The sequence below is a fragment of the Triturus cristatus genome, chromosome 5_1 (assembly GCF_964204655.1).
Source record: "Triturus cristatus chromosome 5_1, aTriCri1.1, whole genome shotgun sequence".
Lineage (NCBI taxonomy): Eukaryota > Metazoa > Chordata > Amphibia > Caudata > Salamandridae > Triturus > Triturus cristatus.
Window position 1 is genome coordinate 163,734,485 of NC_140587.1, and position 15,366 is coordinate 163,749,850.

Here is a 15,366-nt window from a genome sequence, read left to right on the forward strand (position 1 = left end):
TTCTGGTTACAGAGTGCCAAAATGTTGTTTACATAAAGAGGAGAAATGGGATTGGCTGTTTCAATTATGAAGGGCATTGCCCCCCAGCTTGGTTACAAAAAGAGGGTTGACATGAGGCTGGTGGGCCTTGTTAGCGACAGCATACGGGCTTGTTTACTCCGGGAAGGAGTGATAAGAGCCTGGTGCTGTATTACAATGGTGGGAGATGTGAGCCCAGTGGTGCCTGGTTTAACAGCACACACGTTCACTTGAACGTCTGGGGGACTCATGGGAGTGTTGTTTCCTGGTCACAGATGGCACACAGGTTTACATTAGGAAGAGGAATATGAGCCTGGTGCACATTCCATATGCAGGTGATGTGAGCCTGGTTACTGATGGCACATATATATATAGGGAGGAGTCACTTTAGACTGGTGCTCATTTACATACGTAGATGTGAGCCTGGTGGTGCTTGATTATTGATGGCCTATACTTGTTTACATAGGGAGGAGCCACATTAGTCTGGTGCTCATTTACATATGCAGGATATGTGAGCCTGGTGGTGCCTGGTTATAAATGACACACAAGCTTACATAGACAGGAAACATGAAACTAGGGATGTTGGGTGCAGACGGCACACATGCTCATTTACATAGCGAGTGTACATATGCATAAGTGAGCCGGGTGAGAGATGGCACACAGGCTCATTTACATACAAGACTGGTGGTTCCTGTTTAGAGACGGCACACTAGCATGTTTGCACAGGGAGGATAGGAGCCTAGCACTCCTTTACATATGTGATGAGATGTGAGCATGGTGCTGCCTGGTTACAGACGACGCACAGGAGCTTTTAAACGGGGAGAGGCACTGGCAATCTGCACAATTATGGATATTCAGTCCAACCGCCAAGATATATTATGTTTAACAGAATGTTCTTGGCCCCGGCATCAACCCTAATCCTGCTCACATCCGAACCAGGTAATGAGGGAGTATGATCTCAGTCTTTCAACACGCTATATACCAATCCATGAATACAATAGGCTCTTTCAGCCACAGCTCCAGTTGTTTACCAGCTCCACACCAAGTAATAGGAACACAGTTTAGGAGAGTGCTTTGATGGGTCCGACTTATCTGGTCACAACATTCAATCACAAATAAACAAAACCAGACACAGAGCGTAGCTCCATACACACATTGTATGGGAGAAGAGTACTACTTAAGTGTGAACACATTTCACATTATATATACATATGTCATATTAATATACCATGTCCATCATTGAAAGGCGTTACAGCAAACAAATGATGGATGGAATGCTGACAATGCAAACATTCTCCCTCAGTCATAAGACCTGGGTTAAATCCATCGTTCTTTTGCCCACTACACCACCCCAGTTTGTACCAAGCCATAGGCAAATCAGTCTTAACCTTGTTCCCCATGGGAACAGTCCAGACCGAACTGCCAGGCCAGGTCCTCTCTGGACTGGAAACAAGCATCCTGGGACCGGTATCAGGGTATGTCACCCTTCTTCAGCCAGGCTAGCTTGAATCCAGTGGCACAGTGAGCAAGGGACCCACATCTGGGCATACCCATCCCACTTAGGGCAAAAAGTGTTACAGCAAACAAATAATGGACGGAATCCTGACAATGCATACATTCTCCCCCAGTCAAAAGATCTGGGTTAAATCCATCGTTCTTTTGCCCACTACGCCACCCCAGTTTGGACCCAGTCATAGGTAAATCAGTCGTGCCCCATGGGAGCAGTCCAGACCGAACTGGGGTGGCGTAGTGGGCAAAAGAACGATGGATTTAACCCAGATCTTTTGACATTGCTTGTTTCCGCTCCAGGGAGGACCTGGCCTGGCAGTTCGGTCTGGACTGTATCCATGGGGCACAGGGTCAAGACTGATTTGCATATGGCTGGGTCCAAACTGGGGTGGCGTAGTGGGCAAAAGAACAATGGATTTAATCCAGATCTTTAGACTGGGGGAGAATGTTTGCATTGTTAGCATTCCGTTCATCATTTGTTTGCTGTAACACTTTTCGCCCCAATTGAGATGGGTATACCCAGACATGGGTCCCTTGCTCACTGTGCCACTGGATTCAAGCTAGCCTGGCTGAAGAAGGGTGACATACCCTGAAACCGGTTCCAGGATGCTTGGTTCCAGTCCAGAGAGGGCCTGGCCTGGCAGTTCGGTCTGGACTGTTCCCATGGGGAACAAGGTTAAGACTGATTTGCCTATGGCTTGGTACAAACTGGGGTGGTGTAGTGGGCAAAAGAACGATGGATTTAACCCAGGTCTTATGACTGAGGGAGAATGTTTGCATTGTCAGCATTCCATCCATCATTTGTTTGCTGTAACACTTTTCGCCCCAATTGAGATGGGTATACCCAGACATGGGTCCCTTGCTCACTGTGCCACTGGATTCAAGCTAGCCTGGCTGAAGAAGGGTGACATACCCTGAAACCGGTTCCAGGATGCTTGTTTCTGGTCCAGGGAGGACCTGGCCTGGCAGTACGGTTTGGAATGTTCCCATGAACACAGGGTTAAGACTGATTTGCATATGGCTGGGTCTAAACTGTGGTGGCGTTAGTGGGCAAAAGAGCGATGGATTTAACCCAGATCTTTTGACTGGGGGAGAATGTTTGCATTGTCAGCATTCCGTCCGTCATTTGTTTGCTGTATCATTGAAAGGCATCAGAGCTTTGTATATGGTCCAAGGTAAAACCAGTCAACATGTGATGAGAGGGCAAGCAGGTTACTAAGAGTGAGAGAGAACTTTTAATTTGAAATGATGTGGTAGTCTTTAAAGTGGTGCATTTCTTTCTCAATGTGCAGCTCCATCAATTTCACATATGTCTGATTTATTATTCCTATAACATCACATTAAGCCTCGAGAAGGCCCATCCGGGACAGGCATGAGGACAAAACACATGCTGACAAATTGAGGACAGAGGGATTTTGACATGGTCTGGGAACACTAAAAACAAATCCTATATCAAACCTCCCGTGTTTAACTGATTGAAAGCAAAGAGTAATATCAAGTAATATACTGAGGAAAAAGTAACCTGGAGAATTGCTGCAAATTAAAGTAAATTTGGAAAACTAACAGAGAACTACTTAACCACAGCTGTGTGACTTGGAAGCCTATTATTTCTCAATATAGCCCTTGTTGGTGATTACCTTACAGTGTTCACATTATTATCCGAACTAGAAGAGATGGAAGCCTGGGGTGTCTGGTCACAGAAGCTCATTTGCATAAAGGGGGGGTGACAGCCTGTTCACAAAGCACAACAAGACTTGTGTATGTAAAATGCTTGAACACAGCACAGGATAAAGTGATTCAGGTGACTGCGAGTGTTGTTTGACATTAGTAGGCTGTCTTAGTTGTTGAGACCTGAATGTCTGACGGATGCATCTTTAGCTCTTTCAACTGTTTGAGAGAGAGTGGCAGGCTCAAAAATCTGGGGGTTCAGATACCAACAGCTCCCCTCATGGTTTTTACTTTTTGCATCTACAGTCGATACAGATTTCGCCTAAGACAGTAACCTTTTCAGCTGGAATCAGCCGGTTTTGCTTTTCCCATACTTGGTTCAGCAAAGGTAAATGTGCCTTAAAGGAAAACAGTGGAAGTCACAAATGTCAATACCTTGTAATAAAAGGAGTCGAGGAACTTCAAGATTCAAACCAAGTTTAGATAAAAAAGAATATTTAATGATTACTCAAGAGCAAAATCCAAAGCAGGTATGTGATTTTAGGATTATTAATTAGCAAAAAAACAACTGTCCTAAAGAAAATAAACAATGCTCATAGTCATGTTTTCAACACCACAAAGAGGAAAATTAATTTTAAAAGAAAGCAGATCCACTGAATCAATAATAAATCTGTATGCAAAATAGAAGATGACCTCGGTAGCCATGCTCCAGGGGGTAGTGGTAATGATGATTAACCCTGGAATTTGATGCAAGTTTAGGGCTGAATCAGTCTCAGAATGTCAGGAGATCGAAGTGAAAAATGCCCACAAAGTAGAGTTGGGTTATCAAGTCGAACCTGCTTCTGCTGCCATCAAATGCATCAAACATCAGGCAGTTACAACAGCTGTGAGGTCTTCAGAGCTTCCAAGTTATGGAGAGGGTTAAAGGTTGATTATCCGAACCAAATCATGGAACGTTGTGTGAGTAATAGCAGCACACTGGAGCTCACACTGACAGTTCAAACATGAAACTTATAACCGTCAGGGTGTATCACAGCAAGTTCAAAGGTTGATCAGCGATTCAACCCATATCTAAGTTATCCAAGTGGAAAAGGCAGATGGAGGCGCAGGAACCTCAGGTTTTGGACTCTCTGTGCTTACAGTGGAGCCGTACAGCGAAGGTAAAAACTGTTCATCATATAAAAATGTACATGAAGAATAAGAGTTCCTCAGAAGCAGTTACCAGCAGATGATATTTCAGCGCCAATGGGGTGGTAAATGCAACAAAATCAGGTAAAAGGAAGAGGAGAAGGGAAAATATAAAAGCAAATCACGATAACATGGTTAACAACATGGAGAAATTACCTGAGCCTACTATTGCTATATCGAGTAGAAGCTGCAAAAGTCCTGCAGGAGGTCCAATGATGTAGCAAGTACAGGAAAATTACTTTGAGATATCCGTTGCCCCTCCTCAGTCAAAAAAACACATCAGACAAGTGCTCTGGTGTTCGCGCACGTTCATCTCATTTGCTATAATAACAGCCCTAGTACCCATGTCCAGTTTAGCTTTACCACAAAAACGAAACACCTCGGTCCAGTTGAACACATTGAGGGGTATTCACAAAGGTATCTTACACCTGTGAGTAATCTAAACATGCAAGGATGATCTTAGAGTAACTTTCCTACTTTTAGCTATTCACCTTTAGGAGTGTAATTAGCATGGCCAACCACTAATAATGGAAAACCCAAGAACCCCATAGAAAATAAGAATAAATGTAAATCATTTATTGAGACTTTTAAAACTACATATGCATTCAAAATAATGCTACAAAATTACATATATTTTAAAATTAATTAGTTCATGATAAAATATGTTAACTTTTAAATTTAAAAAAATATTGTAACTATTAAAATAATAATTTCAATTAATTCTATACATACCTTTTTTTAAGGCTGTATCCCCTCTGAACAGAGGTGCATAAGCAATTCAGTAATTCTGAGTACATAATAAGACAATACAATAATTTTACTTTAGGTGGGATTTTTTAAAACAGATCTTTAAATAAACATTTTTTTTACATGTTTAAAATCAATTCAATATGTAACTAAAATACAAGTTAATAGTGTTGTAGCATTTTTTATTTTGTTCTACATTTAAAATATATACAATTTAAAGTAATAGTTAACATAAAACACTTAATTTTTTTAAATGTACTTTTTAAGCATTCTGTATATTTTATTTTTATTTCATTTTTTACACAGGGAGAACTCCACCCAAGTTGAATATATTAAAAAGTATATTCTTTCCTAAGCTTAAATTAAAAGTTTCCCACCTAAAGTAAAAACATTATTATGTATTAATAATTATTAAATGTGAAGCACAGAATTAATTATAACAAATGCAATTATACTTTAATAAAAAGGAATGTTATATTAGTGTTTAAAATTTAAAAAAAGTTATTGAAACATTTTAATATATTGAAATGTTTTCTTTTTACATATCTTTCCATTAAATTACATTTATTTTGATTTTTAACTAGATTAAAATATTTAGTTTTACATTATTTCCTATGGGGTTTTATTTTACATCCCTACCTCCATTATTATTTATGGGAGGGTGTTGCAGTTCCAGTGGATGGCCATGTGTGATGTTGGGCTTACTCCAGCTCTGAGCTGGGACACATTTATGACTGTTTTATGGCTGTAGTAAATTTAGAAGTGTGGCTTGTAAATAGAAAAGGGTTTACTCAATTTTGTGGGTGAGCGCTTGTCCTGCCCTAAACTGCTCCTTACTCATTCCTTAGCCCCTCTTTTTTATACATAAGTAGTTCCCATTTTACAGCACCTTCCCTTTGTCCCTCCCACATTTACTACTAAAATGTATACTAAGGCGTGCAGAAACTCTGCAGCCGGGCAAACAACTCCACACAGAAAAAGATGGGAGAGGCAGAAAGACCGCACATAGTTAACTCCACACAGAAAAAGATGGGAGAGGCAGAAAGCCTGCACATAGTTAACTCCACACAGAAAAAGATGGGAGAGGCAGAAAGACCGCACATAGTTAACTCCACACAGAAAAAGATGGGAGAGGCAGAAAGCCTGCACATAGTTAACTCCACACAGAAAAAGATGGGAGAGGCAGAAAGACCGCACATAGTTAACTCCACACAGAAAAAGATGGGAGAGGCAGAAAGACCGCACATAGTTTGTGAACAGCATTTTGTAGTACTTTAGTAGTACTAACAATGTACAACACAGATTTTTGAGTCTCCCTTGTGATTCTAAAGTTTGTAAACTTTCCTTAGCAGACGGGAAGTAGGTTCAATTTGTAGCAAAATGGAAAGAGGCCATTAAAGTGGATCTTTGTAATACTGGGCTGTGTCACCTCGGAACAGAAGTGATTATAACTATCTAGGTTGGGGCCAAGAATGGTTTCCATATGGATGGCATTGTCTTTAGTTGTCCAAAGATAAGAGAATGATGTGGTGTATGTTGTTGAGATTAACTACCAGTCCTTCATCACCTTTAGTTTTCCATAATGATCAGTCCTAAGTAGCACAAACATGAACAGACGTTGGTCCCACAGAGACCTACAACAAAGAGAATCCTGCTGCAGCTACCTGGTGAGGCTCATTAAGGGTGGAAACAGTTTGAGTTACTTACATTGCAGATCATAGGGGTGTGGCCTTAAAGTTAGGGATCTACTGGACCTTGTGGGTCAGAGCCATGGCTTATTAACACTCAGGAAGCAAAACAAACTGAGTGGAATGAGCCCACAAATAGTCATTAGGCAATTACATTAATTCAAGCATTTCCATCCTTTGCTGTGTGCTTTTCTCAGTAAACAGATTATTGGACAATCAATGAATTGATGTCTTTGTGGCTGCTACCTGTGAAGGTTTTGCTAATCTGAACACGTCCCGCCCCCCCCAGTGTCGACAGCGAATTCCTTTTATTCTCCCACATTGTCTCTCTCATGAAGAGAGGTTGCATTTACAACTGAAGTTTTTAACACATTTAGAGCACTGATTTAACATGAGAAAACACACAACGAGAAAACAAATTATCAAACTTAATCTCCAGCAGACGCTTCCCTGGCATTTAGAACAGTGACAAGGTTTTGTCTAGCGCGAGTTCTTTCATGTTGAGAGAGAGCAGATTTCTGACTGAAGCTTTTCTAGCATTCAGAGCATTGATAAGGTTTTTGCCCACAATGTAAAGGCTCATGTCGGGTGAGACAGGTTTTCAGTCTTAATCATAAGAGAGTGAACTTAATGATTTCCTCGTGTCTTTCTGTACCAGTTGTCTACCCTAAACCCTCATCTAAAAATTGACGTTTAATAGAAGTGCAGTATACAGGGGTAAGATTAATAAGTGAGGTGGTGATCTTGTTCGGGCGTTTACGTTGTCCTTAGCATCACACGAAAATGCCAATTTTTAGATATAAGAGGCAATTTCATATTTCACTACACAGATCCCTGCAGTATTTTCCCTCTAAAGAAGGTGGTATTCACCTAGGGTAGTGAATACCTATGTGCGAAACCCAATGATGATGCCGCCTGATACTACATCATAATGGTGACCAGTTAACACCACCAGAGGAAAATATTGTTTAAGGCTTTCAGTGGGGGCAATTTCAACTCGTCTCCACTTCCGTTTGTAGGCTGCTAAAATTAGTAATTCTTGTGTTTTAAAAAACGATCTTTATTTGCTCATTTTGCACAACTTCCGTTTGTAGGCTGCTAAAATTAGTAATTCTTGTGTTTTAAAAACGATCTGTATTTGCTCATTTGCACAACTTTGGGGAAGTTTGAACCACTTACGAGGTGAACTTTTTCCTCACTTCCGGCGCCTAGAGCTTGACACCATTTTTGTTGGGTTGGCGCTCTAGTATCCTGGACCACCGACACTACTTAAATGCACGCTGCGCGTTCGCAGGTGCTTGAGGGCTGAACCATTATTATTTTTTTACTTGCTATTGTGCTTTTATCTTCCGTTTTAACGTTGCCAAAATTTGTAATAGATGTGTTTTATTTAAAAAAACGATCCTTTTATCTGCTCCTTGCACAGCTTTGGTGAACTACAGAATTGGGGGCAATTTCAACTCGTCTCCACTTCCGTTTGTAGGCTGCTAAAATTAGTAATTCTTGTGTTTTAAAAAACGATCTTTATTTGCTCATTTTGCACAACTTCCGTTTGTAGGCTGCTAAAATTAGTAATTCTTGTGTTTTAAAAACGATCTTTATTTGCTCATTTGCACAACTTTGGGGAAGTTTGAACCACTTACGAGGTGAACTTTTTCCTCACTTCCGGCGCCTAGAGCTTGACGCCATTTTTGTTGGGTTGACGCTCTAGTCTCCTGGACCACCGACACTACTTAAATGCACGCTGCGCGTTCGCGCAGCGGACGAGCGCAGCGGGCGCGCCTAAGGCAAGCCCGTCTGCGCCCGTCAGCAGCTCGTCGGGAGCCGGGGCCAGTCATGCTGCCCTTTTTGGGGTCGCTGATTTCTGCCTCCGGTCCTATTCCAGTGAGTATCTTAAACAGCTGCGCGGGTCGTGTTGTAATTCCCTCTCCTCCCCTAACTTGGACGGGGCTTTGAACTTCGTGTGTGGGAATTGTGGTTTTCGACTAGTACTGGGTCCTACACCTAGCGCTAAACCGCGTACCGCCTCCACTATTTCAGCAGCGCTGCTTAATGTCCGCTCTCTGAAAAAGCATCATGCGGAGGTCTTCGAGCTTCTGGAGGACAACTCTTTGGACTTTTTCTTTGTCACGGAAACTTGGCTCGACAATACCTCCGATCCGATTGTACCTCTGGCTATCCCATTGGGGTATAAAATCTATAGGCTAGACCGGACTACAGGGAGAGGTGGAGGGCTGGCAGTTATCTTCAAAGAGACGTGGGAGGTGGTTGAGTGCTCTTTCAGTACGTGGGACGGATGTGAAGTTTTGGATTTCAGTATCCGCTGCTCTGCCCATTTTTCTTTGGGGGGCTCTCTGATCTATCGCCCGCCAGGCACGGCTCATACTTTTCTTCAGGCCTGTGTGGAGGCGGTGTCTTTGAGAGCCCTGCGTTTCTCTCACTATATGATCCTAGGTGACCTTAATATCCATTTAGACCTCTTAAACTCAAAGGACACAAGTGAGTTTCTTGATATCTGCCAATCCACACAGCTCTCACAATGGATCAATCAGGCTACCCATCTTGGGGGCCATATTCTTGATCCTATCCTTTCTAACTTTCCTATCTCAATTAAAGCGCCGCTTCCGGTCTCGTGGTCCGACCATTATTTTATTGGTTTTTCATGGTCAGTGTCCTCGCCTAGCAATAGACCCAGCTTCGGCTCTAAACCAGCGTTTAAGAAAGTTGACCCTATCCTTCTTGCCAGGGCGCTGGAGGACAACAGGCCAGTCCTGCCTCAAGACCTCGATCAGTGTCTGGTTGCTTTCTCCAACTGGATTCTGTGTTCTGTGGCGGCAATTGCCATACCAACCTCTGCTAGACAGTCACGGGAATCACCTTCTAAACTGTGGTTCTCGGAGGATCTGCGACATCTTAAACAGGGTTGCAAGAAACTAGAGCGCTCTTGGCGCCTCAGCAACTATTGCCCGGCTGCTAAGGCGCAGCTCAGGCAGGCTCAGAAGAGGTATTATAAAGCTATCTCCTCTGCTAAAAGAGCGTTCTTTACCACCCGGATTGATCTGGCTCAGAACAATGCCAAGGAGATCTTCGCTATTGTTCAAAGTTTTATGTCCCCGGTTGCGCAGAGTAGCATCCTGCCGGCCTCTGTGGATTGGTGCGAGACGCTCTCTGCATTTTTTCGGGACAAGATTCTTAAGATACAAAGCTGCTTCCCCTGCCCGGTCGGTGCTGACGGGCCCTATGTTTCTTTGGACTCATCGGCTATTGGTCCGGTAGCTTTGTCCCCTATTCACTCCCTGTCCAAGTTCTCACCGGTGGATTTGTCCTGCTCCTTGAGAATCCTTCAAGGTCTTAAATCCGGCTCTCCGGACGATCCGTGCCCAGCAAGACTTTTGGCCGCGGTGGCTGAGACGGTGAATGTGGAGGTTAATTACATTATTAACCTGTCTTTGCAGGAAGCCAGGGTTCCCAGCCGCTGGAAGCAGGCTAAAATTCTTCCTTTATTGAAGAAACCTTCCCTCGACCCCTCCACCCCAGGCAACTACAGACCTATTTCTCTCCTTCCTGGCTTGTCTAAGGTTTGTGAGAAAATAGTGAATAAACAGCTGTCGGAGTTTGTCGAGAGTAGAGGACTTCTTCATCCCGCCCAATCTGGCTTCCGTCCCTCCTTTAGCACGGAAGGTGCTCTTGTGGAGGTCTCTGAATCTATCCGAGAGTGTCTGGACGCCGGCGGGAAGGCAGCCTTAGTGCTGCTTGACCTGTCGGCAGCCTTTGACACTGTCCCCCATTCTCTGTTGCTTGATAGATTGACGGAGATTGGGGTATCTGGCCTCGCCGGGGGCTGGATTAAATCCTTTTTAGATGGCCGTCTTCAGCAAGTTTGGATACCACCGGTGGCCTCCTCACCTAGACAGGTTGGCACGGGGGTCCCCCAGGGTTCCTCCCTTAGCCCCCTCCTGTTTAATATCTACCTCACGCCTCTGGTTTACCTAGCGGAGGGGTTGGGGGCTAAGGTTATTGCTTATGCCGATGACACTCAACTTCTGTTCACTTGGGATAAGCAGGGATCCTCGGTGGCCCTTGTGCAGAGTTGTCTCTCCTCGGTTTTTGCTTGGATGGCTTCTGCTCATTTAAAATGCAACGAGGATAAATCGGAGGTTTTGATGTTTGGTAATTTCCCCTCAGGGTTTAGAGAGTTAATTTGGCCTCCCGAGTTCCCACCTCCGGCTTCTAGCAGCCAGACCGTGAAGAATCTGGGAGTTTATTTCGACTGTAATCTCTCCTTCTCTAGTCAGGTCAAACGCTTGTCAGGTTGCTGTTTTGGCCTACTCAGAGTGTTGAGAAGATTTTTGCCGCTGCTTCCGCAAGCGGCCAGGGAATCGGTGGTTCGGGCACTTATTCTGTCCCGTTTAGACTACGCTAATGCCCTCTATGCTGGGATTCCAGCCTATGCCCTTAACAAGCTGCAAGTGACCCAGAATGCGGCTGTTCGCTTGCTGGGTGGGCTGGGTCCTAGGCAGAACGTTCATGGCTATCGTCGTTCCCTCCATTGGCTTCCAGTGAAAGCTCGTGTTGCCTTTAAAACCCTCACCATAGCCCATCGTGCGCTGCATGGACAAGGTCCTGGTTACCTACAGAAACGCTTCTCGTTCTACGTGCCGGGTCGCTCTTTGAGGTCCTCGGCACTTAAGCTAATGAACATTCCTGTCTTTCAGCGGCACCGGTTAGGCGGCGCCTCTCTGGTCGTGGCTGCTGGCCGTGCTTGGAACACGCTCCCCCTATCACTACGTTCTATTGAAGATCTGGTGGTCTTTAAAAAACGGTTAAAAACGTATCTCTTCTCTTAATTCCCTCTTTTCTTTTGGTTCTTCCTTGACCGCGCCGGGACACTCTTTGAGTATCTGTGCGCGTAATAAATGTACATAACATAACATAACATAACATAACATAACATAACAGTTAGACAACTAGTACATGAAGACACCAGTAAATCATTAAATTCACTCTCATTTGATTAAAACATGCTACACTTGTGGAAGCTGAGTGTCCTTTCCGCATGCTTCTACCCCCTCCCCACGCCCATTTGATTTTTCGAGACAGGTTTTCTGCCTGAACCTTTTAGGGCATGCAGAACACTGAAACGGTATGTGCCCAATGTGGATTCTCTCATGTTGAATTAAACTAGCTTTCTCACTAAAGCTTTTTTGGGATGAGCAGCACTGATGAGGTTTTTGCCCGGTGTGAGTTCTCTCATGTTGCGTGAGATACATTTTGTGACTGAAGGTTTTCTGGCATTCAGTTCACTGATAAGGTTTGTGCCCCATGTGAGTTCTCTCATGTTGAGTGAGACTTTGTTTCAATCTGTAGCTTTTCCTGCATTCAGAACACTGATAAGGTTTTTGCCCAGTGTGGATTCCCTCATGCACAGTTAAACTTGATCTGAGACAGAAACTTTTTTGGCATTCAGAGCACTGATACGGTTTTTCTCCAGTGTGAGTTCTCTCATGTTGGGCAAGAGCATATTTCTGACTGAAGCTCTTCCAGCATTCAGTGCACTGATAAGGTGTTTGCCTAGTGTGAGTTCTCTCATGTTTAGTGAGACTTCTTTTCAGACTAAAGTTTTTCTGGCATTCAGAACATTGATATGGTTTTTGCCCATTGTGAGTTGTCTCATGATTAGTGAGTTTTATTTTCTGACTAAATCTTTTCTGGCATTCACAGCACTGATACGGTTTTAGTCCAGTGTGAGTTCTCTCATGTTGAGTGAGACTAGATTTCTGACTGAAGTTTTTCCAGCATTCAGAGCACTGATAAGGTCTTTGCCCACTATGAGTTCTCTCATGTTTAGTGAGACTTTGTTTCAATCTGAACATTTTCTGGCATTCACAACACTGATACGGTTTGAGCCCACTATGGATTCTCTCATGCAGAGTTAAACCTGATCTTTGACAGAAACGTTTTTGGCATTCAGAGCACTGATACGGTTTTTCTCCAGTGTGAGTTCTCATATGTTGTGCAAGATCAGATCTCTGACTGAAGCTCTTCCAGCATTCAGTGCACTGATAAGGTTTTTGCCCAGTGTGAGTTCTCTCGTGTTTTGCAAGATCAGATCTCTGACTGAAGCTCATCCAGCATTCAGAGCACTGATATGGTTTTTCTCCAGTGTGAGTTCTCTCATGTTTTGCAAGATCAGATCTCTGACTGAAGCGCTTCCAGCATTCAGAGCACTGATACGGTTTTTCTCCAGTGTGAGTTCTCTCATGTTTAGTGAGACTAGATTTCTGACTGAAGTTTTTCCAGCATTCAGAGCACTGATAAGGTCTTTGCCCACTATGAGTTCTCTCATGTTTAGTGAGACTTTGTTTCAATCTGAACATTTTCTGGCATTCACAACACTGATACGGTTTGAGCCCACTATGGATTCTCTCATGCAGAGTTAAACCTGATCTTTGACAGAAACGTTTTTGGCATTCAGAGCACTGATACGGTTTTTCTCCAGTGTGAGTTCTCATATGTTGTGCAAGATCAGATCTCTGACTGAAGCTCTTCCAGCATTCAGTGCACTGATAAGGTTTTTGCCCAGTGTGAGTTCTCTCGTGTTTTGCAAGATCAGATCTCTGACTGAAGCTCATCCAGCATTCAGAGCACTGATATGGTTTTTCTCCAGTGTGAGTTCTCTCATGTTTTGCAAGATCAGATCTCTGACTGAAGCGCTTCCAGCATTCAGAGCACTGATACGGTTTTTCTCCAGTGTGAGTTCTCTCATGTTGAGTGAGACTAGATTTCTGACTGAAGTTTTTCCAGCATTCAGAGCACTGATAAGGTCTTTGCCCACTATGAGTTCTCTCATGTTTAGTGAGACTTTGTTTCAATCTGAACATTTTCTGGCATTCACAACACTGATACGGTTTGAGCCCACTATGGATTCTCTCATGCAGAGTTAAACCTGATCTTTGACAGAAACGTTTTTGGCATTCAGAGCACTGATACGGTTTTTCTCCAGTGTGAGTTCTCATATGTTGTGCAAGATCAGATCTCTGACTGAAGCTCTTCCAGCATTCAGTGCACTGATAAGGTTTTTGCCCAGTGTGAGTTCTCTCGTGTTTTGCAAGATCAGATCTCTGACTGAAGCTCATCCAGCATTCAGAGCACTGATATGGTTTTTCTCCAGTGTGAGTTCTCTCATGTTTTGCAAGATCAGATCTCTGACTGAAGCGCTTCCAGCATTCAGAGCACTGATACGGTTTTTCTCCAGTGTGAGTTCTCTCATGTTTTGCAAGATCAGATCTCTGACTGAAGCTCTTCCAGCATTCAGTGCTCTGATAAGGTTTTTGCCCAGTGTGAGTTCTCTCGTGTTTTGCAAGATCAGATCTCTGACTGAAGCTCTTCTAGCATTCAGAGCACTGATACGGTTTTTCTCCAGTGTGAGTTCTCTCATGTTTTGCAAGATCAGATCTCTGACTGAAGCTCTTCCAGCATTCAGTGCACTGATAAGGTTTTTGCCCAGTGTGAGTTCTCTCGTGTTTTGCAAGATCAGATCTCTGACTGAAGCTCTTCTAGAATTCAGAGCACTGATACGGTTTTTCTCCAGTGTGAGTTCTCTCATGTTTTGCAAGATCAGATCTCTGACTGAAGCTCTTCTAGCATTCAGAGCACTGATACGGTTTTTCTCCAGTGTGAGTTCGCTCATGTTTTGCACGATCAGATCTCTGACTGAAGCTCTTCCAGCATTCAGAGCACTAATACGGTTTTTCTCCAGTGTGAGTTCTCTCATGTTTTGCAAGATCAGATCTCTGACTGAAGCTCTTCCAGCATTCAGAGCACTGATACGGTTTTAGTTCAGTGTGAGTTCTCTCATGTTGAGTGAGACTAGATTTCCTACTGAAGCTTTTCAAGCATTCAGAGCACTGATAAGGTCTTTGCCCAGTGTGAGTTCTCTCGTGGTAAGTGAGACTTATTTTCTGACTAAAGCTTCTCTGGCATTCAGAACACTGATACGGTTTTAGCCCAGTGTGAGTTTTCTCATGTTGAATTAAACTAAATCTCATACTGAATCTTTTCTGGCATTCTGACCACTGATCAGGATTTTGTCCAGTGTGGATTCTCTTTTGTCGAGTTAGAGTAGCCTTATGACTGAAGCTTTTTGACACTCAGAGCACTGATAAGATTTTTGTCCACTGTGAGTTCTCTCATGTTTAGTGAGGTGGGATTGAGAACTGAAGCTGTTCTCACATTCATTGGTCTTACTCGAGTTGTGTGTATCCCCAAGTTGGATTTTTTCCTGGATGCAGTTCATCTTAGGACTGAATCTGATTCCAGAGTCAGTATTACTTCATGTTACACTCAGCATTAACTTTTAAATACACTACACATACTCTGCCAAACAATTGTATTTAATGAATCATAGATTTATTAGGAGATCGTTTTTCCTACATTTAAAGGCAGTCTATCTAACTTGCCCAATACACTTTCACAGAGGATCCCCCTGTTTTTTTAAAGATGTCCCTCATGGAATCATTTTCTCAAAGTTATGCCCAGGTCAGTTCTT

The 15,366-nt window shown here is 43.3% G+C and overlaps 1 pseudogene; it reads right to left on the minus strand.

Moving 5' to 3' along the window:
* Nucleotides 1-12,533: 12,533 nt before the first annotated feature.
* LOC146830519 (uncharacterized) lies at nt 12,534-14,881 on the minus strand (annotated as a pseudogene).
* Nucleotides 14,882-15,366: the final 485 nt, after the last annotated feature.